The sequence below is a fragment of the Ornithorhynchus anatinus genome, chromosome 14 (genome assembly GCF_004115215.2).
Source record: "Ornithorhynchus anatinus isolate Pmale09 chromosome 14, mOrnAna1.pri.v4, whole genome shotgun sequence".
Lineage (NCBI taxonomy): Eukaryota > Metazoa > Chordata > Mammalia > Monotremata > Ornithorhynchidae > Ornithorhynchus > Ornithorhynchus anatinus.
In genome coordinates, this window is record NC_041741.1 from 43,114,627 (window position 1) to 43,126,032 (window position 11,406).

An 11,406-nucleotide genomic window follows, 5' to 3' on the forward strand; every position below is an offset into this window, starting at 1 on the left:
ATTAGAACCCAGGACCCTCTGACTCCCAAGCCCCTGTCTATCTACTGGGTCATGCTGTCGCTTATTCAGAAGTGAGATCTAAAGACATGGCTCTGCTCAGGACAAGAGTTCGCTTTTGCAGTGATTTAGGCTGCCAAGGGGGATCTAGAGTGGGAGAGAATGGAAACTGGGACTCAACTGTGACATTCCTGAGACTTCATGCGCACTGGGCTGAGACTCAGGAGACCTGGGTTCTAAACCCGACTCTGCCCCTTTCCTGCCATGTGAACTAGCACAAGTCGCCTAACCTCTCCGTGCCTCACTTTCCTCACCTGCAAAATGGGAAGTCATGCCCTGTTCTCCCTCCCTCTTAGGAGTCAGAGCCTTATGTGGGTCAGGTCCCGTGTCTGACCGGGTTGTATTCATTCATTCAGCCATACTTATCGAGCGCTTACTCAGTGCGGAGCACTGGACTGAGGGCTTGGGAGAGGACAATTCAACAATTCACAGACGCATTCCCTGCCTACGACGAGCTTACCGTCTACGGTCTAGTTATATTTGTCTCAGTGCTTGACGCTTAGTAAGCATTTAACAAATATTACAAGTGTTAAAACTGTGGCCTGGAAAGTTGGTTGCGCCAGCCGTATTTGGGGTGATCAGACTCAGCCGAACAATCCAGAATGTTGAGTTCTCTCAGGTTGGTCCTCTGCACTGAGCAATAAAACTGCTAAGCCACCGAGAAACTGAGAAACGGGGCCCAGTGGAAGGACCGGGGTTCTAATCCCAGCTCTGCCACACTTTTTTTTTTTGGAACGGTACTTGTGAAGCGTTTACTCTGTGCCCGGCACTGTTCTAAGGGCTGGGGTAGATACGAACTTATCAGGTTGGACACAGTCCACGTCCCACATGGGGCTCACAGTCCCATTTGCCAGATGAGGGGACTGAGGCCCAGAGAAATGAAGTGACTTGCCCAAAGTCACCCAGCAGACAGGTGACAGAGCTGGGACTAGAACCCAGATCCTTTTGACTCCATCCACTAGGCCACGCTGCTTCTCTTCTCCCCCGATAACCTCTTTTCGGTCCCTTGTCCCTTTTCGACCTGCCTCTCCCCTGCCCCTTCTCGGAGGTTATCGGCGACTTGGACGGGCGAGGTCACTCAGGGGTGACCAGATCTGCCCTCCCACCCCCTGACCTCTGACCCGGCCCTCCCGCTGCACGTTTCTCCTGCCGCCCTCCTGTCTCTGATGATTCCTTAGAGAAAGGAAAAGACAAATGATTCCGGGATTAGCAGAGCTCCCAAAATATCTGTGCTGTTTTGCAGTCCCAGCACTTAGTCTTTTGACAGGGAGGTCTGATCTGACCCAGATAAAAAGCAGATTCTTTCCACTAAAAAAAGTCTTTTAAAACAAACAAACGAGCGAGTAAAAAACACCCAACGGACTCTGCTAGCGAGTGGATCCCCTTGTCTAAGTGTTTCTGCTTCTTCCTCCAGATTGTTTTTATAATGTATTAATGTACATTAATGTACAATAAATACGTTAATGTATAATGTATTTATTAAGCTCTTACTATGATTCAGGCACCTAACTAGACACTGCTTGGCACTAAGCACTGGGGTAGATACAAGCTAATCAGGTTGCCTGTCCCACCCGGGGCTCAGGGTCTTAGTCCCCATTTTACAGATGAGGGAACTGAGGCACAGAGAAGTGAAGTGACTTGCCCAAAAGTGGCAGAGCAGGGAAAATGTTCGAAAACACCCTCAAAGTCTCAAACGCGAAAACGTTTGAAAAGAGTTTGGGCAAATGTTTGAAAATGTGTTGGCATTAAACACCACTGGACGCATAAAACTTTGCCCGGGCACAGCACCGACTCTGCACTCGGTAAGAGCTGAATCTATAGCACTGATTGATTGATCGATCGATTGGCTGACCTCATTGATAACGCAACCTGATCCTCGCTCTTCTCCTCGGTTCGAAAGGAATCAGCCAAGTGGACTTTCAGGGGCCCCAGGGTGCTGGGAAAGGGATTTCCCCCCTTCTGATTGAATGTCGAGTAATGAATACGATTGTCGAATATACTCAGATGAAGGTGAAACTGGCAGAAACCACAATGTCATTTATGCACTGATTCGATCGTATTTATTGAGTGCTTACTGGGTGCAGAGCACTGCGCTAAGCGCTTGGGAGAGAACTAGAAAAGTACAAAGTACGGAGAAGCAGCATGGCGTACCGGGAGGTCGTGGGTTTCTAATCCCGGCTCTGCCACTTGTCTGCTGCGTGACCCTGGGCAAGTCACATCACTTCTCTGGACCTCAGTTCCCTCATCTGCAAAACGGGGATTGAGAGTATGAGCCCCACGGGGGACAGAGACTACGTCCAACCCGATTTGCTCGTACCCACCCCAGTGCTTAGTACAGTGCCTGACACATAGTAAGCACTTAACAAATACCACAATCAATATTATTATTTCCCCTGGGCCTCAGTTACCTCATCGCAAAATGGGGATTGAGACGGTGAGTCCCATGCAGGACAGAGACGCTGTCCAACTCGATTAGCTTGTATCCACCCCAGCGCTTAGTACAGTGCCTGGAGCATAGTAAGCGCTTAACAAATACTATCATTATTACAATAGAATAATGCCCAAAGTCACCCAGCAGACAGGTGACAGAGCTGGGACTAGAACCCAGATCCTTTGGACTCCTTCCCCTAGGCCACGCGGCTTCTCTTCCTGCCCTGGCCCCTTCGGGTCAGTGTCTGCATTCATTCATTCATTTATTCATTCATTCATATTTACTGCGCGCGTACCGTGTGCAGAGCACTGTACTAAGCGCTTGGAAAGTACGATTCGGCAACAGAGAGAGACGATGGCTGCCCACAACGTTTTCACAGTTTAGAAGGGCGGCGACGGACGGCAAAACAAGTAAACAGGCATCGTTATAGAATCAGTATAGATAGAATTATATATATGGGAAGCAGCGTGGCTCAGTGGAAAGGGCCCGGGCTTGGGAGTCAGAGGTCATGGGTTCGAATCCCGGCTCTGCCACTTGTCAGCTGTGTGACTGTGGGCAAGTCACTTCACTTCTCTGGGCCTCAGTTCCCTCATCTGTCAAATGGGGATGAAGACTGTGAGCCTCACGTGGGACAACCTGATGACCCTGTATCTACCCCAGCGCTTAGAACAGTGCTCTGCACATAGTAAGCGCTTAACAAATACCAACGTTATTATATATATGTACATCAGAACAAGTAAAACAGGCATTAATATAAATAAATAGAATTATAGATATGTACATATATACTCGGTTCTGGACACCACAAAACACTTCCCAAATCCGGTCTAGCTGGTTTGGGAGGCTGCCCCCACGAGAAGCAGCGTGGCTCAGTGGAAAGAGGCCGGGCCGGGGAGTCAGAGATCATGGGTTCAAATCCCGATTCCGCCGCTTGTCAGGAGTGTGACTTTGGGCAAGTCCCTTCCCTTCTCTGGGCCTCAGTCCCCTCATCTGGAAAATGGGGATGCAGCCTGTGAGCCCCACGTGGGACGGACCTGCTCACCTCCTATCCTCCCCGGTGCTTCGCCCAGTGCTTTGCACAGAGTGAGCGCTTAACAAATGCCAGCACTGCCCTCCCCACCCCCCAGGCTGGCTTCTGCTGAGTCACCCTTTCCCCAGCCGCCGCCGCCCGACGCCTATGCTGAGTCACGGCGCCTCTGTTTACCGCCCCCCCCCGCCCCCCGACCGCCGGCGCGGTTGTGCGCCTGCGCGGGCGCCCCTTTCTGCTGAGTCATAGTGCCTCCGTTCGCTTCCCCCCTCCGCGGGGCTGTGCGCATGCGCGGGGGCTCCCCTTTCTGCTGAGTCACGGTCTGGCCCGGAAAGGTCAGCTCACCTGCGCTCGGAAACGACCCTGCCACCTTTGCATTTTGGAAGCAACGTGGCTTTTAGCCGGCAGAATACGGGCCTGGGAGGCAGAGGGATCTGGGTTCGAATTGCACCTCCACCCCAGGGCCGCTGCGGGGCTTTGGGCAAGTCACTTCACTTCCCCGGGCCTCAGCTACCTCATCTAGAAAATGGGGATTTAATAATGTTGGTATTTGTTAAGCGCTTACTATGTGCCGAGCACTGTTCTAAGCGCTGGGGTAGACACAGGGGAATCAGGTTGTCCCAGATGAGGTAACTGAGGCACCGAGAAGTGAAGTGACTTGCCCAAAGTCCCACAGCTGACAAGTGGCCGATCCGGGATTCGAACCCATGACCTCTGACTCCAAAGCCCGTGCTCTGGCCACTGAGCCACGCTGCTTCTCAAATTATTCATTCAATAGTTTTTATTGAGCGCTTACTATGTGCAGAGCACTGGACTAAGCGCTTGGAATGGACAGTTCGGCCACAGAGACCATCCCTGCCCTATGAGGGGCTCACAGTCTAAGCGGGGGAGGCAGATGGACAAAAACATGACCACATCATCACGATAAATAGAATCAAGGGGTTGCACACCTCATTAACAAAATAAATAGGGTAATACAAAGATATACAAATGAGCACAGTGCTGAGGGGAGGGGAAGGGACAGGGGGAGGAGCAGAGGGAAAGGGGGGGAAAAGGGGGCTTAGCTGAGGGGAGGTGAAGGGGAAGCAGAGGGAGCAGAGGGAAAAGGGGAAGCTCAGTGTGGGAAGGCCTCTTGGAGGAGGTGAGCTTTAAGTAGGGTTTTGAAGAGGGGGAGAGAGTTAGTTTGGCGGAGGTGAGGAGGGAGGGCGTTCCGGGACCGCGGGAGGACGTGGGCCAGAGGTGGACGGCGGGTTAGGCGTGAACGGGGGATTTAGACTGAAGCCCCTGTGGGACAGGGACTGTGTCCAACCTGACTAGTTTGTACCTACCTCAGCGCTTAAGGGTGGTGGTTGTAGCCCATCAGACGGTTTTCGGCCACAGAATCTGGTAATTTAGGGTTTGGATTGGCTTCGGAGGCAAGGAAACCTGGGTAGGATGGCCCGCTTCTGTGATCAAACTGAGCAAGAGGGGAGCCCCTCTGGACGTATTTATTTATATTAATGTCTGTCTCCCCATCTCGACTGCAAGCTCGTTGTGGGCAGGGAATGCGTCTGTTTAGTGTTGCATTCATTATACTCTCCCAAGCCCTTAGTACAGCGCTTTGCCCACAGTAAGTGCTCAATAAATATGACTGAATGAATATGTACACCTAGACTCTTAATCTTTCCCCTCCACACCCTGCTCGATAATAATAATGTTGGTATTTGTTAAGCATTTACTATGTGCAGAGCACTGTTCTAAGCGCTAGGGGAGATACAGGTTAATCAGGTTGTCCCACGTGAGGCTCATAGTCTTCATCTCCATTTGACAGATGAGGTCACTGAGGCCCAGAGAAGTGAAGTGACTTGCCCACAGTCACCCAGCTGACCAGTGGCAGAGCCGGGATCCGAACCCATGACCTCTGACTCCCAAGCCCGGGCTCTTTCCAGTGAGCCACGCTGCTTCTCTGCTCAACCCGAACTCTGATACACCTCCCCACCCCAAATCGCGGTCAAAGAAGTTACTCCTTCTACTAATTCAGAACAGCAGTTTCAGCGCCTGCCCGGAAGCAGCGTGTTGGAGTGGATAGAGCGTGGGCCCGAGGGTCAGAAAGTCGTGGGTTCTGATCCTGACTCTGCCACTTGTCTGCTGTGTGGCCTTGGGCAAGTCGCTTCATTTCTCCAGGCCTCAGTTCCCTCGGCTGTAAAATGGGGATGGAGACCGCGAGCCCCACGTGGGACCGTGTGCGACCCCATTTGCTTGTACCCACTCCAGTGCGTAGAACGGTGCCGGGCACATAGTAAGCGCTTAACAAATACCCTAATTATTGTTATCATTGACTACTATTATCGGTGCCGGCCCAGTTTTCCGACTGACCTCGTCTGCGTGGAAATTGAAGTGAGGGTAAACATTTCCCTGAATTGTTCTACCCACCTGAGCTAGCAAGGACCAGGCCGTTCCCCTTTAGCCTTTCCGTCCTTTGTCGTTTCTTGTTTTGGAAGTTGGGGCCTGGCCAGGAAGCACGTGTTGTAAGCAGCGTGGCTCAGTGGAAAGAGCCCGGGCTTGGGAGTCAGAGGTCATGGGTTCGAATCCCGGCTCTGCCACTTGGCAGCTGGGTGACCGTGGGCAAGCCACTTCACTTCTCTGTGCCTCAGTTCCCTCGTCTGTAAAATGGGGATGAAGACTGGGAGCCTCACGTGGGACCACCTGATGACCCTGGATCTCCCCCAGCGCTTAGAACAGTGCTCTGCCCATAGTAAGCGCTTAACAAATACCAACATTATTATTATTATTATTATTATTAACAAACCAACACTAACAAATACCAACATTATTACGATGATGTCCCGCCCCTTTCAGGCTACGGTGACTCAGCAAGAAACCCGCTGTCCTCAGCGCAGAGATCGCCGAGTCACGTTTCCCCTCGCAATCTGCTGTGTCACGGTGGGGGGGGGGGGCTGGGGGAGACGCCTCCGGAGGGAAGTGCGCCGTTTTGCTGAGTCACCGATGGTTTTCCGGAGAAGCCTTCGCTGCTGCCAGGAAAGGCGGGAAGTGAAACTTCCAGAAAGGCCGAGGTTTTCCCTGCTGGGCTGAAAATGCCAAACCTCAAGCGGAGGAGGGGGACATCTGGTTGGCAGAAAAGAGCTCCTGCCTTGAGGGTCGTTGTCCGGCCCCGAAGATGTGCCAGGCACTGTACTAAGCGCTGGGGAGGAGGGGATGTAGGCCCTTTCGAGGCGATTTATTCAACGCCACTCAATCTTTCCTTCAAAAGATGCACACTCTTTCGATCGTAGTTAGTGTGCCAGGCACTGTACTAAGCGCTGGGGAGGAGGGGATGTAGGCCCTTTCGAGGCGATTTATTCAACGCCACTCAATCTTTCCTTCTAAAGATGCACACTCTTTCGATCGTAGTTAGTGCTACTCATTCCTTCGTCCATTCAAAAGGTAGACACTTTCAACGGCATTTATTTAAAAAATAGACACTTTCAATCGCATTTATTGAATGCTACTCACTCATTACCTCATTCGATCGCCTTTGTTGAAGGCTACTCATGCATTCACTCACTCATTCAAAAGATATACACTCTTTCAATCGTATTTATTCAATGCTACTCATTCAAAAGATATACACTCTTTCAATCTATTTTTTCAATGCTACTCATTCATTCATTCATTCATTAAAAGATATATTCTTTCAATCGCATTTATTGAATGCTACTCATTCATTCACTCGTTCAAAAGATAGACACTCTTTCAATCGTATTTATTCAATGCTACTCATTCAAAAGTTATACACTCTTTCAATCTATTTTTTCAATGCTTCTCATTCATTCATTCATTAAAAGATATACTCTTTCAATCACATTTATTGAATGCTACTCATTCACTCACTCATTCAGAAGATATACACTCTTTCAATCGGATTTATTCAATGCTACTCATTCAAAAGTTATACACTCTTTCAATCTATTTTTTCAATGCTTCTCATTCATTCATTCATTAAAAGATATACTCTTTCAATCACATTTATTGAATGCTACTCATTCATTCACTCGTTCCGAAGATATACACTCTTTCATTCGTATTTATAATGTGGGTATTTGTATTTGTTAAGCGCTTACTATGTGCAGAACACTGTTCTAAGCGCTGGGGTAGACACGAGGGAATCAGGTTGTCCCACGTGGGGCTCACGGTCTTCATCCCCATTTTACAGATGAGGTAACTGAGGCCCAGAGAAGTGAAGTGACTTGCCCACAGTCACCCAGCTGACCAGTGGCAGAGCTGGGATTCGAACCCATGACCTCTGACTCTCTTTCCACTGAGCCACACTCATTCAAAAGATACACACTCTTTCAATCGCACTTATTCAATGCTACTCATTCAAAAGATATACACTCTTTCAATCTATTTCTTCAATGCTCCTCATTCATTCATTCATTAAAAGATATACTCTTTCAATCGCATTTATTGAACGCTACTCATTCATTCACTCATTCGAAAGATATCCACTCTTTCAACCGTATTTATTCAATGCTACTCATTCACTCATTCAAAAGATATCCACTCGTACAATCGTATTTATTGAATGCTACTCATTCATGCATTCAACAGATATACACTCTTTTAATCTGTTTAGTCAATGCTACTCGTTGATTCATTCAAAAGATAGACACTTTCAATTGCATTTATTGAATGCTCCTCATTCATTCACTCATTCGAGCGCGTTTATTGAATGCTACTCATTCATTCATTCAAAAGAGGCACACTTTCAATCGGATTTATTCGATGCTACTCATTCTTTCATTCACTTAAAAGATACACACTCTTTCAATCGTATTTATTCGATGCTACTCATTCATTCATTCGAAAGATAGACACGCTTTCAATCGTATTCATTCAGTGCTCATTCATTCCAAAGATATACACTCTTTCAATCGTATTTATTTAAAGCTATTCATTCATTCACTTGCGTTTGTTGAGTGCCGAGTGCGTGCAGAACAGTGGACTAAGCACCTGGGAAAGTACAAGACAATAATAAACAGTGACATTCCCTGCCCACGATGAGCTTAAAGTCTAGGGAGAAGGAGACAGACATCGATGCAAATAAAATATTATCTGTGCAGAACACTATACTGAAGGCTTACCTAATTATAATAATAATTGTAACATTGGTTAAACACTTACTACGTGCCAGGCACCGTACCCAGGCCCGGGCTCTTTCCACTAGGCCACACTGCTCCCAAGGTCCGGTCTTACTGCATCTTCACGCTCCAGATCTCCAGGAGAAAGGTGTGTAATGTAAAGGCTGTAGGATGGGAGAATCCTTTGTTTATTCTGGTTCAAGATTTCTACCCCACTGTGAGTTCTCCTGGTGTTACGCTACAGGTTCTGGGATGGATTCCCCGATCCCAGGTTCCTGTGGGGGGAAAAAATCAAGAGAGCACAGGCTTGGGAATCAGAGGTCTTGGATTCTAATCCCGACTCTGCCGCTTATCAGCTGAGTGACTTCGGGCGAGTCGCTTGACGTCTCTGTGCCTCGGTTCCCTCATCTATAAAATGGGGATGAAGCCTGGGAGCCCCACGTGGGAGAACCCGACGACCTTGTATCTACCCCAGCCTTAGAACAGTGCTTGGCACATAGTAAGCGCTTCGCAAATACCGTCTTTAGCTTCTAGACTGTGAGCCCGCCGTCGGGTCGGGATTGTCTCTACCTGTTGCCGAATCGGACTTGCCAAGCGCTTAGTCCAGTGCTCCGCGCACAGCCAGCGCTCGATAAATAAATACGATTAAATGCAAGAAAGTATAAATATGTAGTCGGGCGGACGGACACGTTTCATTTGGAATGACTCGTTGCTTTTGGTTGCCCGACACTGAACTTCCGCACTCTGGCTCTCGAGATATCTGTCACGTTTTATGGAAGGAAAACTATTTATATAAAAGAAAAATCTCACCCGGACACTGGGGTGAGAGTTCAAGGCATAAGGAGCGAGTTAGAAGAGTTTCCCAATCAGGGTGGGACTCTGCTCGGGACCCCCGACACACAAACACCCCCTGCCACGAGATATCCTCAAGGGCGGGGTTCGAGGAAAAAAAAAGCATCACCCTCAAAGCGACATTCGATCTGCAAAATCGCAATCCGAGGCCTCCAGTCTCCTCCAGGGAGCCTTCCCCGATTGACTTCTCACCTCATCATTTTAGTTTTGTTTTGCTGCCTGTCTCCCCCTTTTAGACCGTGAGCCCGTCGTCGGGCAGGGATTGTCTCTCCCTGTTGCCGGATTGTCCATTCCAAGCGCTTAGTACAGTGCCCTGCACGCAGTAAGCGCTCAATAAATACGATTGAATGAATGATTTCCTCATCTCATCATTTTAGTTTTGATTTGCTGTCTGTCTCCCTCTTTTAGACTGTGAGCCCACTGTTGGGCAGGGATTGTCTCTATCTGTTGCCCGTAAGTGCTTAGTCCGGTGCTCTGCACACAGTAAGCGCTCAATAAATACGATTGAACGAATGAATTAGAGAAGCAGCGTGGCTCAGTGGCAAGAGCCCGGGCTTAGGAGTCCGAGGTCATGGGTTCGAATCCCGGCCCCGCCACTTGTCAGCTGTGTGACCGTGGGCAAGTCACTTGACTTCTCGGTGCCTCAGTTCCCTCATCTGGAAAATAGGGATGGAGACCGTGAGCCTCCCGCGGGACCGCCCGATGACCCTGGATCTCCCCGAGCGCTTAGAACAGTGCTCGGGACATAGTAAGCGCTTAACAAATACCAACGTTATTATTATTAATGAGTGAATGGATAGCCCCAGCTGCCTTTTCAGCATCTCTGCAAGACTCAATGTCTGGTCTCCCTCCCATGTCCAACCTGATTATGTTGGATCTACCCCGGCACTTAGTACAGAGCTTGGCATATAGTAAGCACTTCTCTGCTACTTTATGATTATTATTAGAAGCAATGATAATAATGGTACTTGTTAAGCGCTAACTATGTGGCGAGCACCGTTCTCAGCACCGGGTAGATACGAGGCGATGAGGTTGATCCACACGGGCCTCACAGACTTGAGCCCGTTGTGGGCAGGTAATGTGTCCTGAATTGAATAAATGAAAGAATGCTCAAGTAGGCGCTCAATAAGTATGATGGAATTGAATAAATGAGTGAATGTGTTGCCTCCCCATAAGCGCTCAATAAATACGACTGGAGTGAATAAATAAGTGAATGTTCCGCACCCAAGTAGGCTCTCAGTAAGTGCGAGGGGATTGAATACGGGAGTGAATGCTCCGCACCCGGGAAGCGCTCAATAAGTACGATTGGATCGAATAAAGAAAGGAGTGAATGCTCTGCATCCAAGAGGCAATCAAGAAGTACGAGGGGATTGAATAAAGGAGTGAACGCTCCGCACCCAGGAGGCGCTTAGTAAGTATGACCAGGTAGAATAAAGGAGTGAATGCTCCGCACCCAGGAGGCGCTCAGTAAGTACGAGGGGATCGAATAAAGGAGTGAATGCTCTGCACCCAGGAGGCGCTCAAGAAGTATGAGGGGATTGAATACAGGAGTGAATGCTCCGCACCCGGGAAGCGCTCAATAAGTACGATTGACTCGAATAAAGGAGTGAACGCTCTGCACCCAGGAGGCGCTCAAGAAGTATGAGGGGGTTGAATAAAGGAGTGAATGCTCCGCACCCGGGAGGCGCTCAGTAAGTACGACGAGGTAGAATAAAGGAGGGAATGCTCTGCACCCACTAGGCGTTCAGTAAGTACGATGGGAGAGAATAAAGGAGTGACTGTTTTGCACCCGGGAGGCGCTCAGTAAGTACGAGGGGAATCGAATAAGGAGTGAATGATCGAATAAGGGGTGAATGCTCCGCACCCGGGAGGCGCGCAGTAAGTAGGATGGGATCGAATAAAGGAATGAATGTTCTGCA